The sequence below is a fragment of the Rhinoraja longicauda genome, chromosome 25 (assembly GCF_053455715.1).
Source record: "Rhinoraja longicauda isolate Sanriku21f chromosome 25, sRhiLon1.1, whole genome shotgun sequence".
Classification (NCBI taxonomy): Eukaryota; Metazoa; Chordata; class Chondrichthyes; order Rajiformes; family Arhynchobatidae; genus Rhinoraja; species Rhinoraja longicauda.
This window is the reverse complement of record NC_135977.1, coordinates 4,100,904-4,109,436: the sequence shown is the minus strand read 5'-3', so window position 1 is coordinate 4,109,436 and position 8,533 is coordinate 4,100,904. Positions and strand designations below refer to the sequence as shown.

The window sequence follows — 8,533 nt, the reverse complement described above, 5'->3', positions numbered from 1 at the left end:
CGGACAGTGTAGGCCCGGAGGCCCCGGCACCACCTAATGGAGGTTGCCTAGCAACCCGCCTCCTGGAGAGACACAAAATGCTGGAGTAACTCAGTGGGTCAGGCAGCATCTCTGGAGAGAAGGAATGGGTGACGTTTCAGGTCGGGACTTATTTTTTCATATTTTTCATATTTCAGATACAGCGCGGAAACAGGCCTTTTCGGCCCACCAAGTCCGCGCCGCCCAGCGATCCCCGCACATTAACACTATTAACACTATCCTACACCCACTAGGGACAATTTTTACATTTACCCAGTCAATTAACCTACATACCTGCACGTCTTTGGAGTGTGGGAGGAAACCGAAGATCTCGGAGAAAACCCACGCAGGTCACGGGGAGAACGTACAAACTCCTTACAGTACAGCACCCGTAGTCAGAATCGAACCTGAGTCTCCGGCGCTGCATTCGCGTTTCAGTACAGATGACAATCAAACACTCTTGAATCTCGGACACAAAGTGCTGGAGTAACTCAGCGGAATAATGAAATACTCACTTGCAGCAGCACAACAGGTTTAACGTCAGATGGGTTCCGACCTGAAACGTCACCCATTCCTTCTCTCCAGAGATGCTGCCTGACCCGCTGAGTTACTCCAGCATTTTGTGTCTACCTTTGTTTTAAACAAAGATACTAGAGGAGCAAGATGGACCACTCAGTCGATATCGCCTGTACTGAAGTGTAGTACGCAAAGGAGTGTAACGTCCACCATTTTAGTAGGCAAAACCCGCCTCTCGCAGTGTAATCAGTGTTTTGGGGGAACAGTATGTGTGATGATGCCATTAAAATGCAGAATATATCTCACCTATCAACTCACAGATTTTTGTTATTTTTCTTTTTAAATGATACTCCACGTTTCTGCCTACTAAAATGGCGCCACGACATACTACGGTTTTTAGGGTCGAGTGGTCTATCTTGCTCCTCTTGTATCTTTATTTTTTAACCAGCATCTGCAGTTTCCCTACACAACCCGCCTCCCGGCGCGGGCGGCTGCCATTGGTGGAGCGGGAGCACGTGGCCGCTGTCTGGGTGAGAGTCACGTGGGGCGCGGGGCGGTGACGTCACCGTGTCCCGTATTTGGGAGTGAGGAAGTTGGCGACCCTGTGCCACGCATATTTACAGTCTGCAGCAGAAGCATCCGGCTAAATTAATCCTGATATTTCTGCCTTATTTTTAACGGTTCAGTTTTACTTTCAGTGTTATTGCGGAGATTTGCAGCGGGGAAACATGCCCTTCGGCCCACCGAGTACGTGCTGACCAAGCCGGCTTCTGTTAATTGTCAATTTAGTTTTAGCTTTAGAGATACAGCGCGGAAACAGGCCCTTCGGCCCACCGAGTCCGCGCCGACCGGCGATCCCCGCACACTAACACTATCCTACACACACTGGGGACAAGCGAGTGTACATTTTACACCAAACCAATTAACCTACAAACCTGCACGTCTTTGGAGTGTGGGAGGAAACCGAAGATCTCGGAGAAAACCCACGCAGGTCACGGGGAGAACGTTTAAACTCCGTACAGACAGCACCCGTGGTCGGGATTGAACCCGGGTCTCTGGCGTTATAATCGCTGTAAGGCAGCAACTCTACCGCTGCGCCACCGTGCTGCCCTAATTACTCCAACATTTTGTGTCTATCTTCAGTGTAAACCAGCATCTGTAGTTCCCTCCTACACATTGCCTTGACGTCCTGAAAATTCAAAGGTTTAATAGTAGCTAACAGTAGTAGTGGTCCGTATGGCGGCACGGTGGCGCAGCGGGTCGAGCTGCTGCCTCACGGCGCCAGTAACCCTGGTTCTATCCCGACTACAGGCGCTGACTGTAGGGAGTTTGTACGTTCTCCCCGTGACCCGTGTGGGTTTTCTCCGGGTGCTCCGGTTTCCTCCCGCGCTCCACAGACGTACAAGTTTATAGGCTAATCGGCTTCGGTAAAAAATTGTAAATTGGCCCTAATGTGCGTGGGACAGTGCTAGTGTGCGGGGTATCGCTGGTCGGCACGGACTCGGTGGGCCGAAGGGCCTGTTTCTGCGCTGTATCTCTAAACTAAACTAAACTAAATTAACTTGGCACACGTAACAATGAACAAAACCCATTTTTTATTTTATCATGTGTGCCGAGGTACAGTGGAAAGCTATTTCTTGCATGCTAACCAGTCAACGAAACGACTGTACATGATTACAATCGAGCCGTCCACAGCGTACAGATGCAGGACAAGGGGAATAGCGTTTAGCGCATCTGTCGAAGTTGGTGAGAGGTTTCTGGGGACATGCCTCCTGAGTTAGCCGAGGTGGTATCGGTACACTCTCCGCGTTAAAACCATGACCGTGGTCTATTAATAATATTATTAATAATGCTGTTCATAATTGATAATATGATTAATTATTGAAAATGTGTGGGACCGCATTATCGCACTGAAGTCTGGGCCAGGCTGGAGCTGCAGCCTTGAATCCTGTTAATAAAATCATCCACATCATGATAACAAGGTTTACAGAAGCAGTGAGATTTGTACGTACAAAGATCACAGCAGACAGCTGGGGTTTGCTGTGATTTTTGCAGCTAATATCAGTTTTGACAGTTTTAGTAAAACAATCTGTAGAAAGATCCCACATTCAAAGCTGCCAGGAAGATAGATGAACTGGAGAAATCTCGCCAGACTCGAGCTGTCTCCAACGCTCCTTGAGTTTAGTTTAGTTTAGAGATACAGCGCGGAAACAGGCCCAGCGGCCCACCGGGTCCGCGCCGACCAGCGATCCCCGCACATTAACACTGTCCTACGCAAACTGGGGACAATTTTACATTCACACCAAGCCAATTCACCTCCAAACTCGCGCGTCTTTGGAGTGTGGGAGGAAACCGCAGATCTCGGAGAAAACCCACGCAGGTCACGGGGAGAACGTACAAACACCGTACAGACCACCCACGCGACCTCACCCAGCCAGTGGCCATGTGTTCCTGCTCCACCAATGGCGGCCGAACACACTCGGCCCCGCTCCCCGTACACACTCCGATAGCCTACAGTGTCCGGGCCTACAGCGTCCGGGCCTACAGTGTCCGGGCCTACAGCGTCCGGGCCTACAGCATCCAGGCCTACAGCATCCGGGCCTACAGTGTCTAGCCCTACAGCATCCGGGTCTACAGCATCCGGGCCTACAGTGTCCGGGCCTACAGCATCCGGGCCTACAGTGTCCGGGCCTACAGCATCCGGGCCTACAGCATCCGGGCCTAGTGTCCGGGCCTACAGCATTCGGGCCTACAGCATCCGGCCCTACAGCATCCAGGCCTACAGTGTGCGGGCCTACAGCGTCCGGGCCTACAGCGTTCGGGCCTACAGCGTCCGGGCCTACAGCATCCGGGCCTACAGCATCCGGGCCTACAGTGTTCAGGCCTACAGCATCCGGGCCTACAGCATCCGGGCCTACAGCATCCGGGCTTACAGCATCCGGGCCTACAGCATCCGGGCCTACAGTGGGCTGAATACGGGACAAGGGTGGTCCCATACGGGACAAACCAATCTAGCCCAAAATACGGGATGTCCCGGCTAATACAGGGCAGTTGGCAAACCTAGGCACGGTGTCAGTAGGCCGAAGAGCATGTTTCCGCGCTGTGTCTCCAAAGTCTGATTTGAAGAGACTAGTGGGGCCTAGTGGCCTAGTAGGGAATAAAACTGACGGCATGAATGATGCTTCAAGGAAACCAGTCTGTTTTTCCCACTGTCAGTTCGTTCAATTATTCGGGCACTTCCAACACTTACCCCGACGGCAGCTGGGCCGTTGAATTAGGCGAGTCTTGAAATGGCTCCGGGCACTGCGTTGGCAGGCCGAGACGTCTATGCATATGGGAGTTTGGTGGGAAACAAGTATGAAAGGAGAGATGGTTGACACTCCCCATGACAAGGATGGAAGGGGCCTAGTGGCCTCACAACACACCAATGGGTAAGGCATTGCCATCTACTTTAATGGGCGGCACGGTGGGACAGCGGTAGAGTCGCTGCCTTACAGCGAATGCAGCGCCGGAGACCCGGGTTCAATCCCGACTACGGGCGCTGTCTGTACGGAGTTTGTACATTCTCCCCGTGACCCGCGTGGGTTTTCTCCGAGATCTTCGGTTTCCTCCCACTCTCCAAAGACGTGCAGCTTTGTAGGTTAATTGGTTTGGTGTCAAATGTAAATTCACTTGTCCCCAGTGTGTGTAGGATAGTGTTAGCGTGCGGGGATCGCTGGTCGGCGCGGAAGGGCCTGTTTCCGCGCTGTATCTCTAAAGCTAAAACTTTGTAGGTTAATTGGCTTGGTAAATGTAAAAATGTATCCCTAGTGTGTGTAGGATGGTGTTAGTGTGCGGGGATCGCTAGTTGGCCCGGACTCGGTGGGCCGAAGGGCCTGTTCTCTAAACAAAAACACTAAAAAAATGTACAGTTAGCACCTCACTTCCATAAGTGGTAATTCAGACAATGCCCATCAACAATGATGAAGGAATGGGATGACTGGGCTTGTGTTCACTGGACTTTAGAAGGATGAGAGGGGATCTTGTAGAATCATATAAAATTCTTAAGGGATAGGGCAGGCTAGATGCAGGAAAAAATGTTCCCGATGTTGGGGGAGTCCAGAACCAGGGGTCACAGTTTAAGAATAAGGGGCAGGCCATTTAGGACTGAGATGAGCAAAAATATTTCATCCAGAGAGTTGTGAATCTGTGGAATTCTCTGCCTCAGAAGGCAGTGGAGACCGATTCACTGGATGTTTTCAAGAGAGAGCTAGATAGAGCTCTTAGGGCTAATGGAATTAAGGGATATGGGGAGAAAGCAGGAACGGGGTACTGATTCTGGATGATCAGCCTTGATCATTTTGAATGGCAGTGCTGGCTCGAAGGGCCGAATGGCCTACTCCTGGACCTACTTTCTATGTTTCTATGTTTCCAATAAACAATTCTTTACTCAACGGGGTTGCTCAAAAAGATCTAATTCAGTCTGAAAAAGGGTCCTGACCCGAAACATCACCTATGCAGTTTCTATTTCAGTTTAGTTTATTGTCAGGTGCACCGAGGTACAGTGAAAAGCTTTCGTTGCGTGCTAACCAGTCAGCGGAAAGACAACACCTGATTACAATCGAGCCGTCCACAGTGTACAGATACATGATAAGGGAATAACGTTTAGTGCAAGGTAAAGCCAGCAAAGTCCGATCGAGGATAGTCCGAGTGTCACCAATGAGGTAGATGGTAGTTCAGCACTGCTCTCTGGTTGTGGTAGGATGGTTCAGTTGCCTGATAACAGCCGGGAAGAAACTGCCCCTGAATCTGGAGGTGTGCGTTTTCACACTTCTGTACCTCTTGCCTGATGGGAGAGGGGAGAAGAGGGAGTGACCGGGGTGAGACTGGTCCTTGATTATGCTGTTGGCCTTGCCGAGGCAGCGTGAGGTGTAGATGGAGTCGATAGAAGGGAGGTCGGTTTGTGCGATGGTCTGGGCTGCGTCCACAACTCTCTGCAGTTTCTTGCGGTCTTGGATGGAGCTGTTCCCAGACCAAGCTGTGGTGAATCCCGATAAAATGCTGTCTGTGATGCATCTGTAGAAGTTGGTGAGAGTTGTAGAGGACATGCCGAACTTCCTAAGCCTTCTAAGGAAGTAGAGGCGATGGTGTGCTATCCTTTAACTTCAGTCTGAAGAAGGGTCCCGACCCGAAACGTCACCTATCCTTTTTCCCCCAGAGATGCTGCCTGACCCGCTGAGTTACTCCAGCACTTTGTGTCTTTACTTGGTGTAAACCAGCATCTGCAGTTCTTCAGTTTAAGAAATAAACTGCAGATGCTGGTTTAAACCAAAGATAGACACAAAATGCTGGAGTAACTCAGCGGGACAGGCAGCATCTCTGGGGAGAAGGAATGGGTGAGTTTCGGGTCGAGACCCTTCTTCAGGCAGATGTTGGGGGGTGGGGGGGGGGGTGGGAGCTACATAGATAAGGAAGTCCAAGGTGTGAAAATTGGGGATGGAGATCAAGGAAAATCAAAGAGATGTTGTTTCTGTATCTTCACCTTCGCTCAGTCCGCCTTAACCAACCTGATCTCCCGGTGGCTGAGCACTTCAACTCCCCCTCCCACTCCCAGTCTGACCTTTCTGTCATGGGCCTCCTCCAGTGTCATAGTGAGGCCCACCGCAAATTGGAGGAACAGCACCTCATATTTCGCTTGGGCAGCTTGCAGCCCAGCGGTATGAACATCGACTTCTCCAACTTTAGATAGTTCCTCTGTCCCTCTCTTCCCCTCCCCTTCCCAGTTCTCCCACTGTCTTCCTGTCTCCACCTATATCCTTCCTTTGTCCCGTCCCTCCCCTGACATCAGTCTGAAGAAGGGTCTCGACCCAAAACACCACCCATTCCTTCTCTCCAGAGATGCTGCCTGACCCGCTGAGTTGCTCCAGCATTGTGTGAAACCTGTGGTTTCTGCATGACGTTTTGATTGATCTGTCGATCAAGGATATTCCGCCCTGCCTACATTAGTAGACTCATGATATCATGATAATGGGATTACAATCATGCTCTGGAGATTTTTCATTTCTTATATTATTACTCAATTCGTTTCGTCGCTCTGCATCCTCCCAATATATGAAATTACAATGAAGTTGTTTCATTAAAGCAGAATTTAATTGGAATTTTTTGTGTCATTTCTGGGACATCCAATTAGACCCAGCATGATCACGCCTAATGTTGTAGCAATCTGTTTGTTATGATTCCCAGAAGGGGGAACAATGCAAGGTGAAGCAATATATTTCTTTGTGTCCTGTTGTGCGTTTGCCTGGCGCGCGTGAAGCACTGAGGAAGAAGGTAAGCCGGGGGCTGCAGGGCGAAGACCGCGGATGCCAACAGGGTCAACCGGCTCAACGGGAAGGCTGGGGGGCGGAGTTGGAGTTGGGTTCACGGGAGGTGGTCTTGGAAGGTGTGATGTTTGGTGGACCGGGTGAGGTGGGAGGACCCGTTGCTCCTCCCGTGCAGCAGGTGGCACTGCACAGGACAAAGGGAGATGTCTTGTACATAGTTATTTGGCTGTACACAGTGTGTGTGTGTGTGTGCAGTCAGAGCGTGTGGTGGCAGCCATTTTAGTTGTCTTGCTGCCAGCATTGAGTTAATGTAATAAAGACCTCCGTTGCACCTTGAAGACTCTCAAGTTTCATACAGACATAGAACAAGAACATGAAAGAAGGGAGGACGCACCTCAAACTGCGGAGCATCCTGGACCTGAGGAGCACCTTCAGCAACAGACTGGTTCCACCAAGAGGCAGCACAGGAGATCCTTCTTCCCTGTGGCTATTAAACTGCACAACTCCTCCCCCTTCTGTCATGGCCAACTCCTGCACTTATTTTCTATGTTTCTAAGTCAATCTGGTTTTTGAGGTGAAGTGGGAGAGAGGAGGAGAAGACTGGAATAAATTGATTGCTTTTCCTTCTGCTTTCAAATTAATTCTCAAACCTTATTCTACTGAAGAAGGAATGGTTTGGCTACCTGTGCGGACTCTGTCATACCGAAGGTAGACACAAACTGCTGGAGTAACTCAGCGGGACAGGCAGCATCTCTGGAGAGAAGGAATGGGTGACGTTTCGGGTCGAGGCCCTTCTTCAGACTGATGTCAGGGGAGGGGGCAGGCAGCATCTCTGGAGAGAAGGAATGGGTGACGTTTCGGGTCGAGGCCCTTCTTCAGGCTGAGAGTCAGGGGACAGGGAAACGAAAGACATAGACATTGATGTAGAGTGATGTAGAACAAATGAATTAAAGATATGCAAAAAAAGTAACGATGATAAAGGAAATAGCCCTTTGTTGTTAGCTGTGGGCGAGGTGAAAACAAGTTACAGACAATGAGACTCAACAAGACGACTTTGAAACTGCTACGACTTGGGTGGGGGAGGGTTGGAGCCAGGGGTTACTTGAAGTTAAAGAAATCAATATTCATACCGCTGGGCTGTAAGCTGCCCAAGCAAAATATGAGATGCTGTTCCTCCAATTTGCGTTTGGCCTCACTCGGCCCATACCAAATATTTAATTTAGTTTAGTTTAGAGATACAGCGCGAAAACAGACCCCTTCGGCCCACCGAGTCCGCGCCGACCAGCGATCCCCGCACACTAACACTACCACGCACATACTAGGGACATTTTTTTTTTCATTTGTACCAAAGCCAATTAACCTACAAAACTGTATGTCTTTGGAGCGCGAGGGTCTGGGAGAAAAGCCGCACAGGTCACGGGGAGAACGTACAAACTCCGTACAGACAAGCGCCCGTGGTCGTGACCGAACCCGGGTCTCCGGCACTGTGAGGCAGCAACTCTACCGCTGCGCCACCGTGCCACCCTTCGAGAGAGTACCTGTCCCAACTCAACAATACCAATAGACAGACACAAAATGCTCTGGAATTCTTCACGAGAACTTTCCAACTTTCTTTACCGTGACACCCTGAGCAACGATGGAAATAATTGAACTGGTTGTACTAATACACAGTGCCTGATGGATCATTACTGCACTCT

General features: G+C 50.3%; 1 pseudogene; it reads left to right on the top strand.

Annotated features, from left to right (window-relative positions):
• Positions 1-3,884: 3,884 nt before the first annotated feature.
• Positions 3,885-3,989, top strand: LOC144606122 (U6atac minor spliceosomal RNA; annotated as a pseudogene).
• The last annotated feature ends 4,544 nt before the right edge of the window (positions 3,990-8,533 follow it).